At 39.5% G+C, this 21587-nt stretch overlaps 1 protein-coding gene and 1 long non-coding RNA gene across 3 annotated transcripts in view; one reads left to right on the top strand and one right to left on the bottom strand.

The window, feature by feature from the left end:
- CERS6 (ceramide synthase 6) overlaps positions 1-21587 on the bottom strand; it is a 289780-nt gene that overhangs the window by 80644 nt on the left and 187549 nt on the right. The gene's annotated exons all lie outside the window — the stretch shown is intronic.
- Positions 4073-20308, top strand: LOC118985745 (uncharacterized). Its single transcript, XR_005066186.1, has 3 exons — positions 4073-4263; positions 16365-16697; positions 19493-20308. It is a non-coding gene; the product is annotated as an uncharacterized LOC118985745 (long non-coding RNA).

Here is a 21587-nt window from a genome sequence, read left to right on the forward strand (position 1 = left end):
TAAAATACAAATAAGTCTAACTGCTCAATAACATGAGGTTGGCAATATGCTTATATGCAATTCTAAGAGCGGATCCTGAGACGAGGGCATGGGTGCAGGCTGTTTATTCCAGAGGGCATCCAGGAAACAGAACAGAGAAATGGACGGGGGAGATAGTCCATTATGGTTTTCAGGGCTGAGCTGATTACTGCTGCAGGCATCTGAGTTCCACTGGGGGACTCTGCAGAACTATGTAGCCTGTAACACATAACTAACTTTCCCAACACAGGAATGGGGCTTGCAGGGGTGGGGGGTGCAGGGAGAGGCTGGGCATGTATCCATCAACTCCCATCTCCCATTGATCGAGGTTTCAGTATTAACCGCTCCATGTTTCTAGGGTGTACCTTCCTGTGTTTCAGTGACCTGGGCGGCTTTGGGAAAGCAGAGCAGAGATAGAGCACCTGAGGTGAGGCGCTGTCAACGGTGCACGGAACTGTCCACCACATCAGACGGGTTACGCAGATGCAACAGGCACGTTCACATTTTGAGTTAAAAGCAGATCGCATGCAGAATACACAGTGTGCCTTATGTTTAAAGTAGACATATATTTAGAGACACACACACCAAGTGCACACACAAAACATGCCTGGCAATGTATTTAGCAAAAGTTACTTAGTGATTATCTTTGAGTAATGAGTAACTCAGATGATTTTTACTTTTTTTCCTTAAACGTTTGTATATCACTCTTAAATCAAACAAGTAATTGTTAACTATGTTTCTTTGCAATAAACAGGTCTTATTTCAGTCATAAAAAGCCAAAGTTCATGTATTTTTAACAAGTCTCATTAAAAAACACATTTACTCTATTTACAAACAACATTAATAGCATTAATAATATATTGCCATCCTCATATTATTCAATAGTTCTAATCAACTTTAGAAATATTAAGCTAGTATATGAAACTAAAAGCTAGTATATGAAATAGCTGCCTTCGGAGTATTTACATGTTGACAGTGATGTTTCAAGTGCAAACCGGTCATTAATAATTTAATTCTAAATTCTCAATGAACAGAAAGTAGTATCAGGAAATAATAAATAGAGTAAATAACATAGGATAAGCCTTGCATCCATCACAGCAATGCCTCTTCCCCACCAGTATCAAACCGACTTGCCTAGACTTTAATATCTTTGTGCTAATGTTATTGTGCCATCTTCACTCACTCACTCTATCAAGTACTTTCTGAGTGGCTTCTGTGAATCAGGAATTCTGCTAGGTGCGATGATGCGGTAGACGAGTTCTCCATGCTTGGAGAACTTACTATCTCCTGAGTAATCCAAGGAATTATATGATATACCAAGAAAATGCACTTAAAAATATTGGGCACTTCAGGTTTGATTTTTCTTATGTATGAATTTTGACTTGCTTTTTACTGTTATCTTGCCACCATGTCTGTGTATTATAGCTGAAAACCTACAATAGCCCATATTGTATGAACCATGAATCCAAAGGTATTAAGTGTAAAGATTTTATGTTTCCCAAACTCCTAGTCATTAATCTTCTATCTAATGTGGCCGTATCTGGCCATGGAAGATGAGTATTTTACGAGTGAATGTTTGAAGAAAAATTGCATTGTGCTACTTATTATTTGAGAATGCTGCAGGCAAATACAAAAATTGGATACCTACCAAGCAGCCAATATCTACAGTGTTCAGTGGTAGTAGGAGAGAACACTACTTCTATGAAAGGCAGAAGAATGTAGAAGTAGAGAGATGAAAGTTCCTGAAAACAACCCCTGTAGTTACTGAAAGGACACAAGACAGGTAAGAAGAAGTCAGAAAGGACCCAAGGGCCCACTCTCAGGCCTCTGCCTGCCACTAAGCATCTGGGTGACAGTGGCCAAGTCAATTCGACCCTCCGGTGGCTTGTGTGTGAAATTAGGGGTTGGAAGGCATGATTTCTAGGATCACGGCAAGTCCTAAATTTCACTGCCCTTTTTGCCACCTGTTTTTCTCCCCAAAGACAACATCCTAGTTGCCCAGGCTTTGATCGTACCACAGATGCTGGTCTCCCACAAGTGGAAACCCAGCATCAGAGGGAGACCCCCTTTTCTGTCTTTTTGAAAGGATTCCCTCTATCCACAGCAATTTAGATATTTTGAAATCACTGAAAGAATTAAGTTCACTCTTATTCAATCCCGTTATGAGTAATAAGTATAATAAAAAGCTAATTTTGCCCCATTTTATGTTTGAGTAAAAGTCACAAAGTGAGTAATTGCTTTCCAGTGTGTTTTCTATCTGTGAGGTTCAGGTTTTAGATCATGTTTGGTATTCAATATAAAAATTTTCTAAATTAAACACTGATGAAAAACTGACGACATTTTAATTCAGGAAAATAATTACCCCCTTTCCCTTACAGCTACTTCCATATATTAAGATTCAGAAGGGAACTCACAATTCAGTTTAGCATTATTCAATAGTAACAGGACAAATGATCAAACTGTACCCTTTAAATGAGTGGTACATCTTCATATATTATTTATCTTCTAATTAGGACAGAGAAATTATCCTGTGAGTTGCTGAGATAATTACAAAGAAGGAATTGGTCTTTGCGCAGTTAAGTTTCGATCACCAGTTTTTTATTTTAATCAAGCCTTCCCAGCTTCTGATCTTCCAAAACTGCGTAATCACTTTTTGGGGGAGGAGGCTGCAAGATCTAAGTAGGATGGATAAAAGCAACTGGAATATCAAGAACTGCCCTGGCAACACAGAAGCAGTTCTGAAAATAAGATAAAGGCCGCCTCTCTGTGAAGAAAGAGAGTTAGTTCTTAAAATCAATGAGACAGAAAGACAGGTGATTAATGGAATTGGCACAGTATTAAAAAGATAATCTAAAATTATCTATGTGCCAGGAAGCAGAACCACAGCACAACCAACCTTTCTGTGCGAGTAGATAGAACCAGGTTCTTTTCTATCTTCCGTCATAATTTTGAAATGCTTCTTTGCTGTGTTTACCTCAATACCCAATGACTGTCTCAGTTCACTGATGTCCACGATATTAACCCATCAATGTTTACTTTCTTGTAGTTTGGTTCACGCTTTCATGAGCTTGTACTTATTACTCGCCGAATACCTGATTCTCCAGGCACACATACTATCAATTACAGAACTTGCCTGTGCAAACAAGTGAAAAACAAGGTTATTTATTGGCAATGCTGAAAAGGCCATGATATGGAATCAACCTGGAGCCATTTGTCTCCAGACTAAGGAATACAAATGACTTCATGGCTTCAGTGCCACAGGCCACAACTCAGAAAACATGCACAAGGTCATCTTTAAATGGGAAAGAGCCAAAGGAAATGACATTTCATTTGCTCCAATACAAAAAATGTTAGCATGTGAGCTGAGAAGACACACTATTCTATTACCATTGGGCAGTATTATCGAGAAAATTCACGTGGAGCTAAGATGTAATTATCCTTTAATAGACGCACCATTGTGCTGAATGATCATGGTATTCGCGTTCTTCAATTAGAGCTTCTGAGATACTCCACTTCGGGGACTTTGCCGCTATCCATGTTTTCCACTTTATAGGGATATCTCAGTTTGGAGTGCTTAAATGTTACCAGTGACCGATTCTATACACATGTGTTTTATCAGATAAACTGAGTAAGAATCCATCGGTTTCTTCTGATTCTAGGACGTATATCTGGAAAGAATGGTCCTGTTTTTTTTACACCATTGGTTTCAAATAGAAATAATGTACATTCTTACATAACAGTATTATAACAGAATTGTATTATATGTAGCTACTGTTCCAGTGAACAGAATTTAACCCAAGACCAAATTTGTAACATTGGACTGTTTTCTAATGGGACAGACTGTGACTATATCTCTAGAAAAACTAAGAGGACACACAGGAGAAGAAAATTCACAGTTCAAACAGGGCGTAATCAAAAACTGCCTAAAGTACAGGGAAAACTGGCATCTGTAATAAGATCCAATAGTAACCAGACAGAACAGGTTAGCCAAACCGTGGATTTCCTTAAAGATTATACTTATTTAAATGATACCGCTTAAACCAGGAGTATAGAAGTAAACTGAATGCTGGGACAATTAAGTTCCTAATATATTCTTATTAGTCATGCAGTAAGATTCATTTATTCAGCACCTGCTCCTCGGGAGGCCGTGTCTAGTTGCTAGGGATTTAGGAGTGAACGGAACAAACAGAAAACACTGCTCCCACGGAACTTCTTTTCTGGCGGAGGAGACTGCCAATAAACAAGGTAAACAAGCAAAAATATACAGTATGTTTTATGTGATGAAGGTTAAGGAGAGAAAACCAGCAGGAAAAGGGATATGAAATGTCAGAGGGTGTGATGGGGAGACAACATTAATAAAGGGGGACCAAGGAAGATGTCACTCAACTGGGGATTTTTTCAACAAAAACCTGGAGGCAATCATCTGTCGTTACATGTTTTACTTCTCTGTCATGACTATATTACTTTCTACCTTTATTTATATGTGACTAAAGTAAGCCAGCCACACAGGGGGAGAAGGCCTGAATAAGGGCGGAAGAGCCGACGGATGCCGTTAACTGGCAGTAACTTCACCCCTGCTTTCTACATTTCCTGGATGGTGTGTCATTTTGGGAGTAATAAGTTGTGCCCTTAGGTGGTGTCCTTGCTAATTCCACTTTCCTGGAAGGAGAACTGAGATGAGGGGTAATAAGGTCTAGGGGGACCTGACACACGGGAGAAATAAAAACAGAAGAAACACATTGCAAGTAAATGTGCTGTTTTTACTTCAGGGAACCTGCTTCCTCATTTACTCTGACATGGTATAAAGTGAAAAGTCATGTGACTTTCTGTTTCCATTCTGTTCACTAGGAAATGGCAATGGCACCAGGTTTTATGAAACTGAGGCTAAATAGAGGCAAGAATTTTGAAAGTAAAAACACCACAGAAATGGAAGTCACTTTTATTCCTTAATTACTTGGCTCACAGCACACTGTGGTAACAGAAGACAACAAAGTGAGTACCATATTTTTCAGACCACAAGATACACCTAGGTTTTAGAGGAGGAAAATAGGAAAAAAATATTGAAGCAAAAAATGTGGTAAAATATTTAATAACATAAATAACACAGTATTTCACCAATGTAAATGTAAACAGAGCTCAACAGCAGCATTAACAACCATTATTCCTCCCAAATTTGGGGGGAGAGTGTGTCTTATAGTCTGAAAAATATGGTAATACAGAACTAAGTTCACTGGAGACACCATACTTGTATGATGAGAATCAGGACTCTGAAGCTGTGTTTTCACGCCAAAGACACCATACGATGAATACTTGATTCTTCAACATGCCTGACCAGCACACCTAATCATTCTGGTCTTTAAAAATTCTGCTGTTCTACATTATGCCTTCTTCTCATACAAACACATATGTTGACTCTGACCTCTAATGACAATTTCCAAGGTTATGTCTCAGTAACCCAGGAGCACATGACTTCATGCAGTGACTGATGCCTGGGAAATATTTAAGGGGAATAATCTTTGTTCATCAAGTGCTGCAAATTCATAAGGGTAAACTGATCAAGATCACTTTTATTTCTTAACATACAGATTACTGGGATCCTCTGCCACCAGACGTGTTAAACAAAAACCTTTGGGAGAGCTGGGCAGTGCCCACTATGTACACTCTTTATGAGTTCTGCAGGCAACGCTGACCGGCTGCAGGGTTGAGAACCATTGAGCTCAACTGCTGAGACCCACAGCACCTACAATACCTAGTGAATTAAGTGAGGACTTCCATGAAGACGTAGTTTGTCACCATCTAATTTAGCTCCTCCGCAGGTTCCTTTTTGTGAAGAGTGGTGTGCATGTTCTGAGTATCTGACACTTCACAAGTAGGGAAGTAAAAAGTAGAACCTGGGAGGTGATTTGACTGTTTATTGTAATAAAAATGCTTTCCAGAATGGTAGCCACACAGCAGAACTGTCTGAGACTTGAAGGAGACACCCAAGAATACCAGCAGGAACAGGCTTATTCTGCCCCATATAGAGTTTTGTATATCCTGAGCAGGTATACATGTCCTCCTCCCCCTGTTGCCTATCACAGCTTTGTTCTCTCCTTTCTTCCTCAGTGACAGGACTCCAGTTTTACATGTAGTATATTGTCTCTTGCAAAAACAGATAAGACATTTCTCAGCCTTCTTGCAGCTTAGGTAGGGTTTTGTGTCTCAGGGCTGGCCTATGAAGTGAAAATGGTATGTAGGATGTCCATAAAGGTGGCTTAATGAGAGATGCCTCAGCCGGTATGCAAGTTTTAATGGTCGCTTTTCCTTCTTTGGGGGAGTGTCTCATTGATGTGATAGCTGGAGTTCCAGCAGCCACTTTGTACCCGTAAGTCATCCTGAAGATGAAGGCTGTGCACTAGTGTTCTGCAGCCAAAGGCAGACTATTTCTGCTCCCTTAATGACTCAGTGGAGCCATCACATCAGACTCCACTGCCTCCCTCCAGACTTATTTACATGGGAAATAAATGTTTTTCTTATTTAAGCCATTATTAGTATCATTATTATTATTTCTATGTACTCTAAACCTAGTCCAAATTCATGTAATAGAGGGGAACACTTAAGGACATATGAGGTCAGGGAGAGATAAAATGTGTATAGTACCCATCCTATGAATTCCTAATATAATAATATTGTTTCCAATATCCTTAGAAAGCATGTTGCATTTGCACGACTCCAAGCTTACAAAAAGATTTAACAGAATTTCAGCTTCATGTGCTGAAGCAATAAAGCAAAATAATTTACCTTATCTCTGTAAAGTGAAGAATAATTAGTGTAGCTTAAAGGCACTAAGTCTGATAAAAGATTAGATCTGAAAATGGAGATAAGAGTGCCCTCCCATAGAAACAGGCAATGGCTTATGCTGTCTTGTTGGCCATGGGGGAGGGGATAAGGAGGAAGTGATCTGCCCAAGATGTGTGGCTTGGTTAGCCGCTGCCCATGGCCAAGCCCATCAACAAGATGGGGAACAGCAGAGGAGTAGAGGGGGTGGGAAGATAACGAGTTCGGTTTTAATCTTGAAGAGCTTTGGCGATGTGTGTGGGACACAAACGCAATGTCCTGGAGAAAGTCAGAAAACAGTTTGGGGACCTAGGTTCACTTGTTCCTCTGCTTTAAACAAAAACAAATAAACCTTAAGATGATTCCACACTGATTACTCAGTAAAGCCCATGCTCCTTATGATTTCAAGACAATTCAAACCTGGTTTCATTTCAACCTAACTTTTCAGATCTGTCTTTTAGCATCTCTGTTTCTTTGCACACAAGGTCCACAAGTCCCAACCAAACACAAACACAAACCTTATGCCCAAGTCACACATGACAGGTTACAATCCCCCCAAACAAGCTCAGAGAAGCTCATGCATCTTCCTTTCATAACACACTCACTGCAAATATAATAGCACCTCTCACACCAGACAGAACTGTTTGAGGGCTATGTCTATTATCTTGGCTATAGCATATCCAAACCAGATAAGTCCTCCAATACTTATTTAATTAACAGAGGCTCACACCCCAAGCCTCTGTATTTTTGCTTCTTCTGTTTTCCTTATCTGGAACACCGAAATGAATCAACGATGACCCTGAGTTGTCAGGACTGGGTGAATAATAACGTGGTGCCTTTTAATCTGCAGAAACCAGATCAGACAAGGATAGAAAAATTTGTGAAAATAGCCTGCAGAATTAGGAGAGTTTTATACAAAGAAAAGAGGTAACAAATACACTCCAGTCTCTGATACTTTTAATTGATGCAGCAAAATACATCAGGAGGGCGGGATCCACAGCTCACATTTGGTAAAGGAAGGCAGGAGTATGCCAAGGAGGAGAGCCTTGGGATGCTCAAGGGGCAGGGACAGGCTGGCTAAGGAAAAGCACAACAGGAATCCTCACCAAGCCACCAGAACACAGCAGCCACTTTGCTTACAACACAGCCCATCCGCAGAGCCCATATAGGTGGGGCCGCTCGTGCATCCTCAGCTGTGCTTGCAACCTGGACAGAGAGCAGTTAGGTGAGGTCTGGGGTTTCCCCACCTTAAGGTTTTCTCAATGCCACTAGGACGGCATGGACTGTGCCATTTGTTAAATGCAATAATCCCAATCCAGAAATTGTTTAGCTTCTCCTACTTGTAATAAAAAGAAATAATGCAATGCCATAGAAAACAATGGAGCCTTATGCCTATCATATGTGAAAACTTTTGCCAGCTTTCTCTAACACATATTCTTATTTTTGCTGAAAATTAACAATAATTTAATGTAAGTGGCCTTTTAATTAATGCAATATGGTGCAATATTAACACAGATACATCACAGTAATAGCATGGAATACTAACAGCATGAGAACTGAGTCTAGCCCTTGTGAAATCATTTATTCATATTTTATGTTTGTGTTTCAGGCCTTTTATATATACGACATCTAAATAGGGTTTTAGGAGATTTTTCAGGAGAACAGCCTGAAGAAAGAAACTTACAACATCTGCTTCTCTGTGTTGGTTCTCAGTGCAGGCTCATTATAAAGACACAAAGTGAATGATATACGATCTAGCAATCACCTCCTTAGTATTTACCCAGATAATTTGAAAACTTATGTTCACACAAAGACACAAATGTTTAAAGCAGCTATATTGATAATTGACAAAATATGAAAGAAATCATGATATCAATAGATGAATGGATAAACTGTGGCACATCCACATAATGGAATATTACACGGTAATTTTTAAAAATTATTTTATTGTTCAATTACAGTTGTCTGCATTTTCCCCCCACCACTCCCCTGCCACATCAGCCAAACGCACCTCCCTCCCTCGTTTCCACCCTCCCCCTTGGTTTTGTCCTTGTGTCCTTTATAGTAGTTCCTGAAAACCCTTCTCCCCACTGTCCCCTTGCTGCTCCTCCCCTCTGGCTATTGTTAGATTGTTCTTAATTTCACTGATTCTGGTTATATTTGGTTTGCTTTTTTTATGATTATGTCCAATTAAAGGTGAGATCATATGGTATTTGTCCCTCACCACCTGCACAGTGATTTTAAAAAGGAGCAATAAAACCATAAAAAGATACGGGAACAACCTTAAATTCACATTGTTAAGTGAAAGAAACCAACCTGGGAAGGCACATCGTGTACGTTTCTAACTATATGACATGCTGGCAAAGGCAAAACAGTGGAGACAGGAAAAAAAATTAGTGGTTGCCAGAAGGTAGGGGTAGGGGATGAACAGGCAGAACACAGAGGATTTTTAGGGCAGTGAAACTACTATCTGTGCAATATTATAGTGGTGGATACATGGCACTATACATTTGTCACACCCATAGAATGCACAGCACCAAGAGGGAACCATAATGTAAACTATGGCTTAAAAAAAGTACCACACTAATGCAAACTGTTAGGAACAGAGGAAACTGGGGGGAAAGGGATGGGAGGAGGCATAAGGGAACACTCTACTTTACGCTCAATTTTTTCTAAACCCAGATAGAGAAGTGCTAAAAAAACAGTCTATTAATTTTTTTAAAAAGAGAATATTACCTTAAAACCTTCAAGTCATTTTAACAACTATTTCAGAACAGCACTTTGTCAATAGAAAAAGTAAGCAATTTGAAAGATAATATAACTTCTTGACAAGTGACACAATCTCTCTACTTCATTTTAGTGAGAGTTTGTTGAGTACCCACTGTGGGCCAAGGTCACTGAGGCAGGTATGCGGCACACAGCAGTGAGCACACACACATACCCAACCTCTCAGAACTTATATTCTGCTATGCAGGGCAGAGTTACCACAAGGTGTAAGTTCAGGCGCCCTACCCATCCCAACTGGAGGGCAGGTACCTTGCATTTCAAAGAGGAAGTGATATCTTACTCCCTCAGCAAGAGAAAAAAGATTCCTCCCCCTGTACAATATTATAGTGGTGTGATATAGTATCACCTCAGCTAATGGGAGACTGCCATAACTCAGCCAATGCAAAGTCACCATACTTTAAACTTTCGGTTTCCTCCAGTGAACTTTTCCTTTAAAAGAGCCCCTCCCAGGTCCATAAAAAAGCATTTCTCTCCTTTCGTTCCTGAGACTTGCACATGGTTCACCATTAGCCTGCATGTCCTGAGTTTTGATTCTTTGTGGTCCACCAATGAATCAATTTTGTGGGAGAAATAGCTGGCTGGCTATCTGCTTGAGGGTCAGTAGTGTGAACACGTGTGGCAGGAGACTCCAAAGACTTTATACCATGTTCCCTGCCCTGCAGGAGCCTGGGCTGGTGGACTCCAGCTCTGCAGTCTAGTGTCTTTGCAGGGTTTCTGCTAGTTCAGCTGCTCCCTTCAGACCCTGGTGTAGCCAGCCTCCCATCAGGTCTGCTCCTTCCGTTTACAATAGCCCTCCCCTCTCACCGTTTCACTTATTATGTAATGGTACTACTGAAAAGAGATCATTGGGTGGAATCCAGAAATCATCAACTGTAATATAAAAGATTACAAAGTATATGAAATGTATTGGCTCCAAAATGATTTTCTAAAGTTAGTAAGAAGAAGAATATTCTAGTTAGCAAAAATAAGAGCAAAATATGAGAACAGAAATATGAGAAATTGTGTATAATTTTTAAAAAATAGAGCCAGCATTGAATCGTACACCAGGGCTCAATGATCTCAGCCAAAAATAATTATTACTGAGAACTCAGTTATCGTAATAGCCTGTCCTGATGCTTTGCCAACTGTTTTATTACAGAACAGAATACATCTTCTTAGTTAAAAGAAATAACAATATATCTGTAAACCAATCAATTTACATGCATTTTTTTTTTTTTTTTTTTGGTAAAAGTGGTCTAAAAACTACCCTCTGATCCTTAGCAATCAAATACAAAAAGATACTCGGAAAAAAAGGAACCCAAATGCACAGCCCAGTGGGAAGCCTGCAATATTAATGCTTCTGTATCTGGTTACTTTGTGTATTTGGCTCTCCACAGGGATTCTGGTTTGCAAAGGTCCTGGTGATTCTTAGCTAAATACCCTGATAACTTTACACTGCTGGCCCTGAACACATGCAAAAAAGACAAAATCTAATTCTAAATCTGAGGAGCGAAAATGTCAGGATTGAATTTGCTCTCAATAACCCTCTGAACTACTAATGAATAACTGGAGGAAATATAAGTAGAAGATAAGAAATATAAAGTGCCCTTCCAAAACCTTAAATGGAGGAAAAGGTTTTGTCAGAGATGAAAAATGCGAACCATTTTGCTCCTTTCCTTTCATTCCCTGTAACTTGTAAATTACAGCCTGTCTACAAATGGTACATTTGGTACTTGGGCAATTATTTATAATTAATCGACATCATAATTCTCCAGATGATACTCCAGCAGGTAATCGCACATGTTTAATTGAAATGATTACTTAATCTTTTCATTTAAAAAATAATTAAAAACTTCAATGATAGCAAATCCAAATACGTACTTTTCTAGTGTATTCATTGTTACAATGCAATTATAATGGTAGTTACTCTGGTTTCTCCTTTCCCCTTCTTTTCTTGAGTCACACCTGCATCCTCCCAGGACACGGGTACCCCAAATTGCTGATGCTAAGAAGCAACCCAGATAGCCCTGGCTGTACATGACCCTCTGCCCCAACTGCCGCTCCAGATGGAAACTCTTTCAGATTTATTGTCTGCACTTACTGCGCAACCTTATTTGTTCTGTTATGTGAAAATCAGGAGGCATTTCTAATGATCATGCCTCTATGTTTAAATGTTAAATTTCAAGGGATCCAAAGCATATACTCCAGGAGAGGCGGTCTATTTTGTAATTGCTCTAGGCCATATATTTACATTCCATAGTACAAAAAACTTACCTGTTTTATTTTATTTATTTTGAAAGGTTTTATATATTATATTAGGAAAAGGGGAGGGAGGGAGAAAAAAGAGTGAGAGAAACATTGATGTGGGAGAGATACATCAATCAGTTGCCTCTTGCATACCCCCAACCAGGGACCTGGCCTACATCCCAGGTATGTGCCCTGACTGGGAACTAAACCGGTGACCTTTCGGTTCCCAGGCCGGCACTCAATCCACTGAGCCCCGCAACCCAGGGCCAAATGTACCTATTTTTAAAAAGAGAAGGATAAATTTATTCTTTCCAAAGAATTCAGACTCAAGCTAAAGCAAAAAGAAAATAATAATTAAAAAGAGACAATGTGACAGTGACCGTGAAATCTTTAGAAAGAATGGATACCCAAAGATAATGGCAGTGTTGCCATTGTTTTTTCTCACAGAGACTAGGTGCTATTGAAAGATTCCAATTCCCATGAACATATTCAAAAAGTCAGAGACAGTGTAGTCAAAATACATTATGAACACATTTTTTTCTTACCATATGTTTGTTTTAGATTTCTCACAGAGGTTGGGACATAGTCTAAAAGCGGTTAGACAAATGTTTCTAGATTGTGTTCCATTCCCACACCTCAGGGATAAAAAGCTTCACTGTAACAAGGCATTACTAGTTACAGGTGAAAACGCTACCAGGAATCTTATTATTAAAAAATTCTTACAGCCCTGGCTGGTGTAGCTCAGTGGATTGAGTGCGGGCCTGAGAACCACACGATCGCGGTTCAATTCCCAGTCAGGGCACATGCCTGGGTTGCAGGCCACTTCCCAGCAGGGGACTCATGAGAGGCAACCACACATTGATATTTTTCTCCTTCTCTCCTTCCCTTCCCCTCTAAAGATAAATAAATAAAATCTTAAAAAAAATTCTTACAATGCTGGGGAGAGACAGGCATTAGAGATAATCGCACAGGCACAGCATGGTGATACAAAGTTAGAAGGTCCTCTCACATCTCCTTTATTCTGGGTAAGGAGGAGGAGCGGGGGGTTAGGCTGAGTTCTACATTCTCTCTCTGTAGATGCCGTGAAAGCAAACACTACGACTGGACTGTAGTGCAGTCAGAGCCCACCCCATGGCCCATGGGAGGAGGCTGCCCAGTAGATGTGTTCAGTGCTTGCTGAGTGAACTGCCCAGCCAGCCAGGTGACCATGTGCAGATTTTTCATTTATATCCCCTAGTCATTTAAGGACTTTTGCCCTAGCTGTTTAACTGATAACAGACAGGACATGCTAACTCCAAGCAGACTGTTTCTGCACTCTTATTCCACGTGAATTTATTAAATAGGGAAAAACCTGTTTCCTCAACTTTCTGTCATAATGCAATACTCAGGCTCCATTTTGGTTCTTTTATAGAATATTCCATATGAAGACTATGGCATTCACTTCTTCATCTACCATATTTTTCAGACTATAAAACACTCTTTCCCCCCACAAATTTGGGAGGAAAAGGGGGGTGCATCTTATAGTCCAAATGTAGCTTACCTGGCTTACTGTGGGGAGGTGGTGATGGCCTATATTATTTATGTTATTAAATATTTTACCACACATTCTTTGCTTCAAAAATTTTTTTCCTATTTTCCTCCTCTAAAACCTAGGTGCATCTGATGGTCTGGTGCGTCTTACAGTTCTAAAAATACGGTGTATGTTCTCTCACTTGGGTGATGGCCTTGATTGTGCATGTGTATTAAACACTCACTCCATGCTGGTCATTTTGCCAGTCATCGGGGACATTATAATCACCAAGCCACAATATAGGTTTGCAAAGAGTTCACAGTTTAGGTGATTAAAAAAAGGAAAGATAAATTTGTAAGACAGTACTACAATTAAGATAAAGTACCTTGAGGAGTGTTAACATTGCTATCCTTAGAAAGATGGGAAATGGTGAGTGTGAGCTAAGTATTAATCTCTCTTTCATTTACAAATCTTATGATAATTTCTCTAGTTAAAATGTAAATTTTTAAAAATGTGATGAACAATATATATAGCATAATTTTATTATTTTGAATAATGCAGATATATGCTGTTCATGCATAAAATATCTTGAATATCTTGAATATCTTCCACATATTCAAGAAGCAACTTAAATCTAGGGGTGGGAATTAATGTGAGGGAGATGGAAGGAGATTTTCTCATTGTATCGTCTTCTATATACCCTTTGAACTTTTTTCCATGTGCATATATAGTTTGAATTTATAAAATGACTTTGTCAACACAAAATGAAATAAAAAGAGAGGCAAAGGTGGACTACAGATACCATTGTTAGCTTTCTAGTGATCAGCTCAAAAGAGGAAGTTTACAACACCCAAGAAATAAAAGCAGACTAATTTGCTCAGGAAGTTTACCAATTCTCATCATTAAGAACTGAGGGAAATTCCCTTAGGAGTCCTCACAGAGAAGATATTGAGCAGCACAGAACATTCTCATATTATTCTCCTAACGTGCACAATGACAGGCTTCTCACAGCTTCTCACAATGACTCCCAGCAGAAGCTGAAAGAAAGCAACCCATCAAACGTCAAGCATTCCTAAAGAGGGCTGGTTCAATCTAAAGGCCCAGGACTCCCTCCCAAATAGCATGGCTCTGGGACCAGATGGCCTGAGTTCAAGTGATGGCTCTGCCATATAATCTACTATAAGAACCTGGTCAAATTCTTTGGCCTCTTTATCCTTCAGTCTCCTTATTTACCCCAAAGGGTTTTAGGAAAAATAAATACATGCACAAATTTTAGTACAGTGCCAGGCCAAGAGACAAATATACAATCTGTACAGTTACTTACACATTCATTTTTGAATTTTCTTTCACCCAAGGCTTTAACAGGAAATAGAGCATGCTGAAACTGGGGACTGTGCTCCTCCAGAGTAGTGCTGACTCCAATGACCCAGCCAAGAGTTCCCTCATCTAAAGAGAGTCAGGAGCTTAGCATGAAGCTGAGGCCAGAGAGGGGCACCTACAAGCTGTCATCTGGGAGTCATAGAAACAACGCCAGTTTAGTTCTTAGAAAATGTGATGAATGTGTTCCATCACACCAAGATGAAAGCGATAGAGGCCTCAGTTCTACCACATGGGGCAGCTCAAATCTACTTCCCTGAGATCCATCCTAGAGATAGAGATAGAGATAACTTGTTGCAAAAGAGCTATTATTTTGTTTTTATAAGTATTTATATTGAGTGTAAACTGTGAACTAGGTCATGCTCAGTTAATTGTTGTAAGACTCTTAAGTAGGTCCAATTATCATTGAATTTTACAGATAATGAAACTGAGGCACAGAGGAGTCAAGAAACTTGTTACATGTCACACGTCTCACATCTAGTAAGGGACAGAACCGATTCCAATCAAAAAGACTGGCTATTAACGGTGGCCTTGTATTATACCACATATTATGTCCATCGGAACAGCCACCACAAAATTATAAAGGCTTAACAAAGAATAGCTTTGCTTTCTTGCAGGATTTAGGCTGCATCTAAGAAGTAAAATATTAATGTCATGTAAAGGTAGGCTTGTTCCACATCTTTGGGTTGCAGGGCTGGTAGTGATGGGTGTCAGGGGAGGCCTTACACCCAGTTACTAATCACACCATGTCAAGATGAAGAGGCATCAGAAAATGGCCATTAGAAATGTCTAATTGCTCCAAAAGAAGGCCACTTCTACCCGCTCTGCCTCTTACGACATGCTATGCAAGGTCTATATAGAGCAGACAAAATGGCCCATGTTCTGTTCATGCAGCTTGGTCCATAACAGACCCCTGTACTCAGCTCCCCATGTTGCTTCTGCTGGACGTCTTCTACGGAGATTAAACAGCCTAACGGGGGACTGGGGAGCAGACAGTGCCAACGTCCAGTGGCACTTTGTGTATGTAGTTTGATCTGAGTAATCCACATTTGTAATTTGCCAGGCAGGCAGATGGTGTAACATTTGGGTGTCATGTACAATGTGCTAAAAGGAAAGAAGTCTATAATTTGAAGGGAACAGAAATGAGTTAAAATGCCCTTACAAATACATGACAAGCCAGAAGTTCTGGTCTATCCTATCAGACACCTAGCAAATTCCTTGAGAACAGAGATGTTATTTTTTAAAAATTTTATTGCTATACACCTAATACCAGCACAGTGTTTGGCACATATCATCTTCAACAACTGTTTATGAAGCCAAATGGATTGGAGGCACCCTGGATTTTCTTTAGAATAAGTGAGACGGGCAAGTCATACCCTCACCCCCACACTTCCCCCATACATTCTAACTTGAAAAGGAACATTTTTACTTCCCAAATATAAGGGTTGCTACCAAAGTATTTTTCAAGACTAAAAAGGCACTGTTATTTTAAAACACAGTCTATACCCAAGGCATGCTCCACACACACTGTTTGGTCAGTTCTCCAACATAACAACTACTACTTGTTTTGAAATTCTCCCTGGGGTGAAAAAAGGATTTAATGGATTATTTATGTTATGGGTCTTTACAGCATTTGAGAAACTCCAAGCCATGGCCACATGGATTTTTTTTTTGTCAAAACTTGAACGCCTCATTCGGCAGATGGCCCTCTGGAAGATGCCAGCCATTCGATGAGTCACTGCCTGAGAAGTACCTCACACGGCTACTCCGACAGAACGGTGCCCAACGACACTCACGGTATCTCCCATATGCTCGCTGACCAAGTTGGAAACCCCACTATTCAGATACAGTCCAGAAGGATAACACCATCTACTTAATTTAAAACAAGAAAAAGGAAAAGGAAAAAGAAAGGCTAATAGTCCTGGGAAGAGTGATACAACTATTACCAACCATTAACACTGAGGTACCACGGCCTTCATTAAATACAGCTGAAAGCAAGGTCCTTAATGAATTTTAAAAGTTTTAACAGAAGATTTAGAAAAGAAGTAGGTGCCTAGTTGCAGAGATTATATATCTAGAGTTTGCTCAATACATTTCAAGTGATCAAAACTTCTGTCCCGCTGTTTTATATCAAAATGTCTTCAAAATCCCAAAATACTGATACCTCTCAGAACCTCATTTTTTATTAGAAAATGAAAAATGTTTTCAGTGTCTCCAGGAAGCTAGGTTTGAGGTCAATACTGAGGAGAAAATAGGAGGGTGCAAAAAGGTCAGCTGACTCTAAAAGCAAATTTTTCATGTAATTATTTTCCTCCAGTCAGTCCTGCTAATCATTCATGAAAACATTCATAAGACAATCATCTTCTTCTCCAATTGTTTTTCCCTTTGTCTTCTACTCCACATTTACCAATTTGCTCTTTTTGAACATCTCAGACAAATGCTACCATCCTGGTACTTTAACATGAGTTACTGAAGGGACGAAATGAGGCCATTACTTATTAAAATTTCCATCTCCTTTAAGCATGAATACTGATCTCTGATACAGCTTGTCCACTGTGGTAAGGCTGAGAACAGCTTCTCCAGGGAAATCAGCAACCTCTCCAGGCCCCTGCCAATGTCCTGATGTTTCCATTCGAAAGTACATTTAATTACCACAAAGGACCAAATGTAAACTGGGGAGTAGTGAAAATGGTGTAATGAGGATAATTCTAAATTCTCCTTCAATTATCTTAATGTATGACATAGAAAAGTGTACACTGATTTTTCTAAAAGTTCACAATACCGTGATAGGCCTTACAAGCATTTACAAGTAAGTGTTGTCACCTGCTTGGTAACAGGTACAACAGAGGACAGTCAAATAGCTGTCATCAGATAGCTAGAAGGAATTCTAGGGACTCCAGAAGTTCCTCTTGGAATTTTGCCTCTTCAGTCTTACTTTCTGAACTTTGACTGTATGTACTTTTGATTTTTCTTTTGATTCTACATTTTATCAATTTTAAAAAGTTTTTTGGTCCAGGTTGAGACAAGTTCTTTTTTGCTGTTGTTGTTAATGTATATACAATCATAAGTCTGGGTCTTTTACCTGCTACAAACCAAGGAGAAATCCACAGCCAGAGGAGTTAGGATATATCACAAAAAAACCACCAATGTAAATTGGACATGTAGGATTGCAATCCTAAACTCCATTCCAAACCCAGACAGCAGAGAATGTTGGCAACTCCTAAGTGTGTATTTATCACTTTAAAACTTTCACATATTTCTCACTCTTCACACATTTCTCAGTTTGCACACAAGTCAATTCAGGATGAGAGCTGAATCAATAACGGCCGCCATGTTTGGATCAATAATGGCTGCCATCAAGGCACACTCTCTCTTCCTAACCTTCCAGGTTCTGTTTGCAAAGAAAGGTCTATCAACCTTGAGAAGACTAATCCTCATTTAGAATCCCACAGGCAAACATGGTACTTTCCCCTGGGAGGCCAAAATGCACACTGTTTATATTATGAAGGGTATTTGCATGGCTGCAGTGCAGCAGCCTGTTACATCCAACTTAAGATACAGGCTTAGCTGAAAATCTTGGTTGTGCCCAAGTTGTGTGAACACAAGATTGTGTGGTCGCATCAGCCTCCTTGGTCTTCTGATACTTCATTTACTTCAGATACTACTTCTTCATTAAGAGTTCTTGAGATGATCAGTAGGTATGTATTGTTGGCACTTTGTAGCAGTAAATGTGTTCTATAAAAGCGTGAGCTGGGCACTGGGACCACTGCTTATGTTCAGGTTGCGGAACTTGAAATGTCATGATGTAAGACATACTTTTACGCAAAAGGCTTCCACTAACTAGCTGATGGCCAGAGTGTCCTGAGAGCTGGTTTTGCATTGGTGTGGCCACCGTGATTCATTCGTAAGCTTCTACATGTTTTGCTTTGTAAGTTCCTACACACATTTTAAAAACATACAGGCAGCTGCTCATAGACCTTGATGACAGGCACTTTTCTGTCACCTGCTTAGTGACACCTATTCCCATGACTACCAACAAAATCCAACAAAATCGTTTTGCCTAACACTTTATGTGATATTACTATATTAACTAGTAATTTCTATCTCCAGACTCTAATATTTTGATTCCTGAGATGCATGAAGAACCCCAGTTAAGAGTTTAAGTGTTTAGTAATTGAAAACCAAAAGTTTTCTACTTTACCGCTCATTAGAAATGCATATATTGAGAGAAGCCCATTACAGAATAGCTGATAATGAGAATCACTTCACCTCAGTATCTTTCTTTCCAATGTTAACAGGTGGCAGAAGGCACCATCTGACAATCAGTTCCAAGCAGGCAATTTCCTAACTATTTATTAAAGAGAAATATTTTTCATGTCCCAGGGCAAATTGCTAAAACTGGGATTTGTGAGTTCCAATTGGCTTATTGCTTTTGGCAGAATTTAACTATCACGGTTGTTAACTTTGCCAGCATCAGATAGCATTTCTCTGCTGTGGTAGTCCACAGAAGACAGGTCCTAGATGAGTGATAAAAACTAGGAGAACCAAAGTAACAGTGGTAAAGCTTTAAAAACAGTCATGCGTAGTTGATAAACCTACGGACCTCAGAGATCACTGAAAACAACAACTCATAATTAGCTAAGACAAACTAGTGTAGCATACCACAGAAGGTCCTCGGGACACACACTTTTAAAACTAGGTTTTAAAATACTCTTTTGCAGAGGAGAACTATAATTCTTCTTCTTCTTTGTATTGCAGGAAAAGAATCCCACCTGCACATGAATGTGCTTGTTTATGAATAGTTCCCTGATGCAATCAAGATGGCCATTATCTGTGTCCCATCTGCCTAGCAGAAAAATGTGTCCCATCAACAGAAGTGGAGCAGCCATTGGAAATGGTAGCCGTGCTGAACCCATTGGGGTGCATCCGGGGGTTCACATCTCTTCCCTTCAATGTTTTATTGAAAAACAGTCATTTAAAAGCAAAACATTTACTATATTCCATTATGCTTCTGAGGGACTTGCAAACCTTTAAATGATTTTCTTGAATTCTAGTGACAATATTGTTAAAATATTCTTTCATATCTACTTTACTTCCAATGGCCTGATTATGCTATTACCCAGGTATCTTTGGAGAAGACAGGCTTTGTGTCCATATTATTCACTCCATGTATCCAAACATACAACACATACAAAGGCTAATAGTTTGAGAAAGATGTCTCTGGATATTGTTACTACCAACCAGAAAAAGAGAAATGCCACATGGCCATGGAATTAAAACACGTGTCCTAGTTGTCTTTCCAAAATGACGTTTCATTTATGCTTACCAGGAACAAAACTGAACTGGTGTGAAAGAGTGCGTATCTGTGTTTTCCTGAGACAGAGCAGGAGGGAGAGCATGATTCCTTTAAGACAGATGCAAGAGGCTCCCTGTGTGCTTAACGTAGAGAGGGTGAGGGAAGAGCCAGATTTCCCAGGACATTTTTGTTGTTGCTTATGTAAAAATAAATTAGTTTTTTTAAACTTTTTTTTGTAGCCTAACCCATCATCCCATCATTTTACCTATCCGTAAATGTTCCAGTCTATTTAAATGTTAAATACAACTAATATAGAATGGTTATTTAAAAAATAATTAGTAATTTTTTCCTTTTTTTAAATGCCTCAACCTGTTTATCAGATAAGGAGTCAGAACTTAGAAATTCACATTAATGAATTAATGCAGTTTATGAAATATTATTGAGGTTCCTGTGAAAATAAAAGACCCATTCTCAGATAATGCCTCCCTGACCTAATCTCTATGACCAGGCAATAAACTAGTAACTGAACTAACATTTCGCTTTTGAAATTAAATTTATTAGAGTTATCCATAAACTTGCTCCTGTCATTATCTGGTTTCCAACTTCAGAGGCAATGTTATGACCATCCCCCTGAATGGAGGCAAACATCCAGAGGTCTACTGAGAGCAGAGAGTGAAATCTTTCAAATGAATGAAGCTTCTGGCTGCAGGTCCACTGGTGACTCTAATGACTGGTTTCCTTAGACCACACTCTCTTATTTGATTGGCATCATCACTGCCTGTCAGCAAACGTGACTATAATTTACAGCCACTTACAACCATTTTCTGCACAGCTCTTACACAAGGCATAGTAACATGAGAGTTGTGAAGCTGCAGAAACACAAAGTGAGATAATATATATGAAAAGGAGACTTGCAAACAATATACCACACAGAAATGCTTTACCAGCTAATACATCATCAGTCACTTATAGTAGCAGAGCCTTGTTTTACGAACTGACCGGATAACCAGGCTATTAGCCATTCTTTCAACCTTAGTGCACTGTTGCGGGACTGGTGCAACCATGATGGAAAACAGTGTGGACGTTCCTCAAAAACTTAAAAATGGAACTGCCGTGTGACCCAGCAATACCACTTCTGGGATTATGTCCAAAGAGACCTGAAATACTAATTCAAAAGACTATATGCACCACTATGCTCACTGCAGTGTTATTTACAGTAGCCAAGATTTGGAAGCAGCCCAAGTGCCAAGTGGCTAAAAATTTTGTGGTACATTTACACCATGGAATACTACTTGGCCGTAAAAAAAAGGGAAATCTCACCTATTGCAATAGCATGGATGTACCTGGAGAGTGTTATGCTAAAAGTGAAATAAGCCAATTAGAAAATCAATGTATGACTTCACTTACATGTGGAATCCAAACAAAAAGAAACAGACTCATGGACACAAAGAGCAGACTGACAGCTGCCAGAGAGGCAGGGGTTGTGGGGCCGGGAGAAAAAGGTGAAGGGATCGAGCAGTACAAACTGGCAGTTACAAAATAGCCGCAGAGAGGCAG

The sequence above is a fragment of the Sturnira hondurensis genome, unplaced genomic scaffold (genome assembly GCF_014824575.4).
Source record: "Sturnira hondurensis isolate 20B ecotype Veracruz unplaced genomic scaffold, ASM1482457v3 Scaffold0004136, whole genome shotgun sequence".
NCBI classification, from domain to species: domain Eukaryota; kingdom Metazoa; phylum Chordata; class Mammalia; order Chiroptera; family Phyllostomidae; genus Sturnira; species Sturnira hondurensis.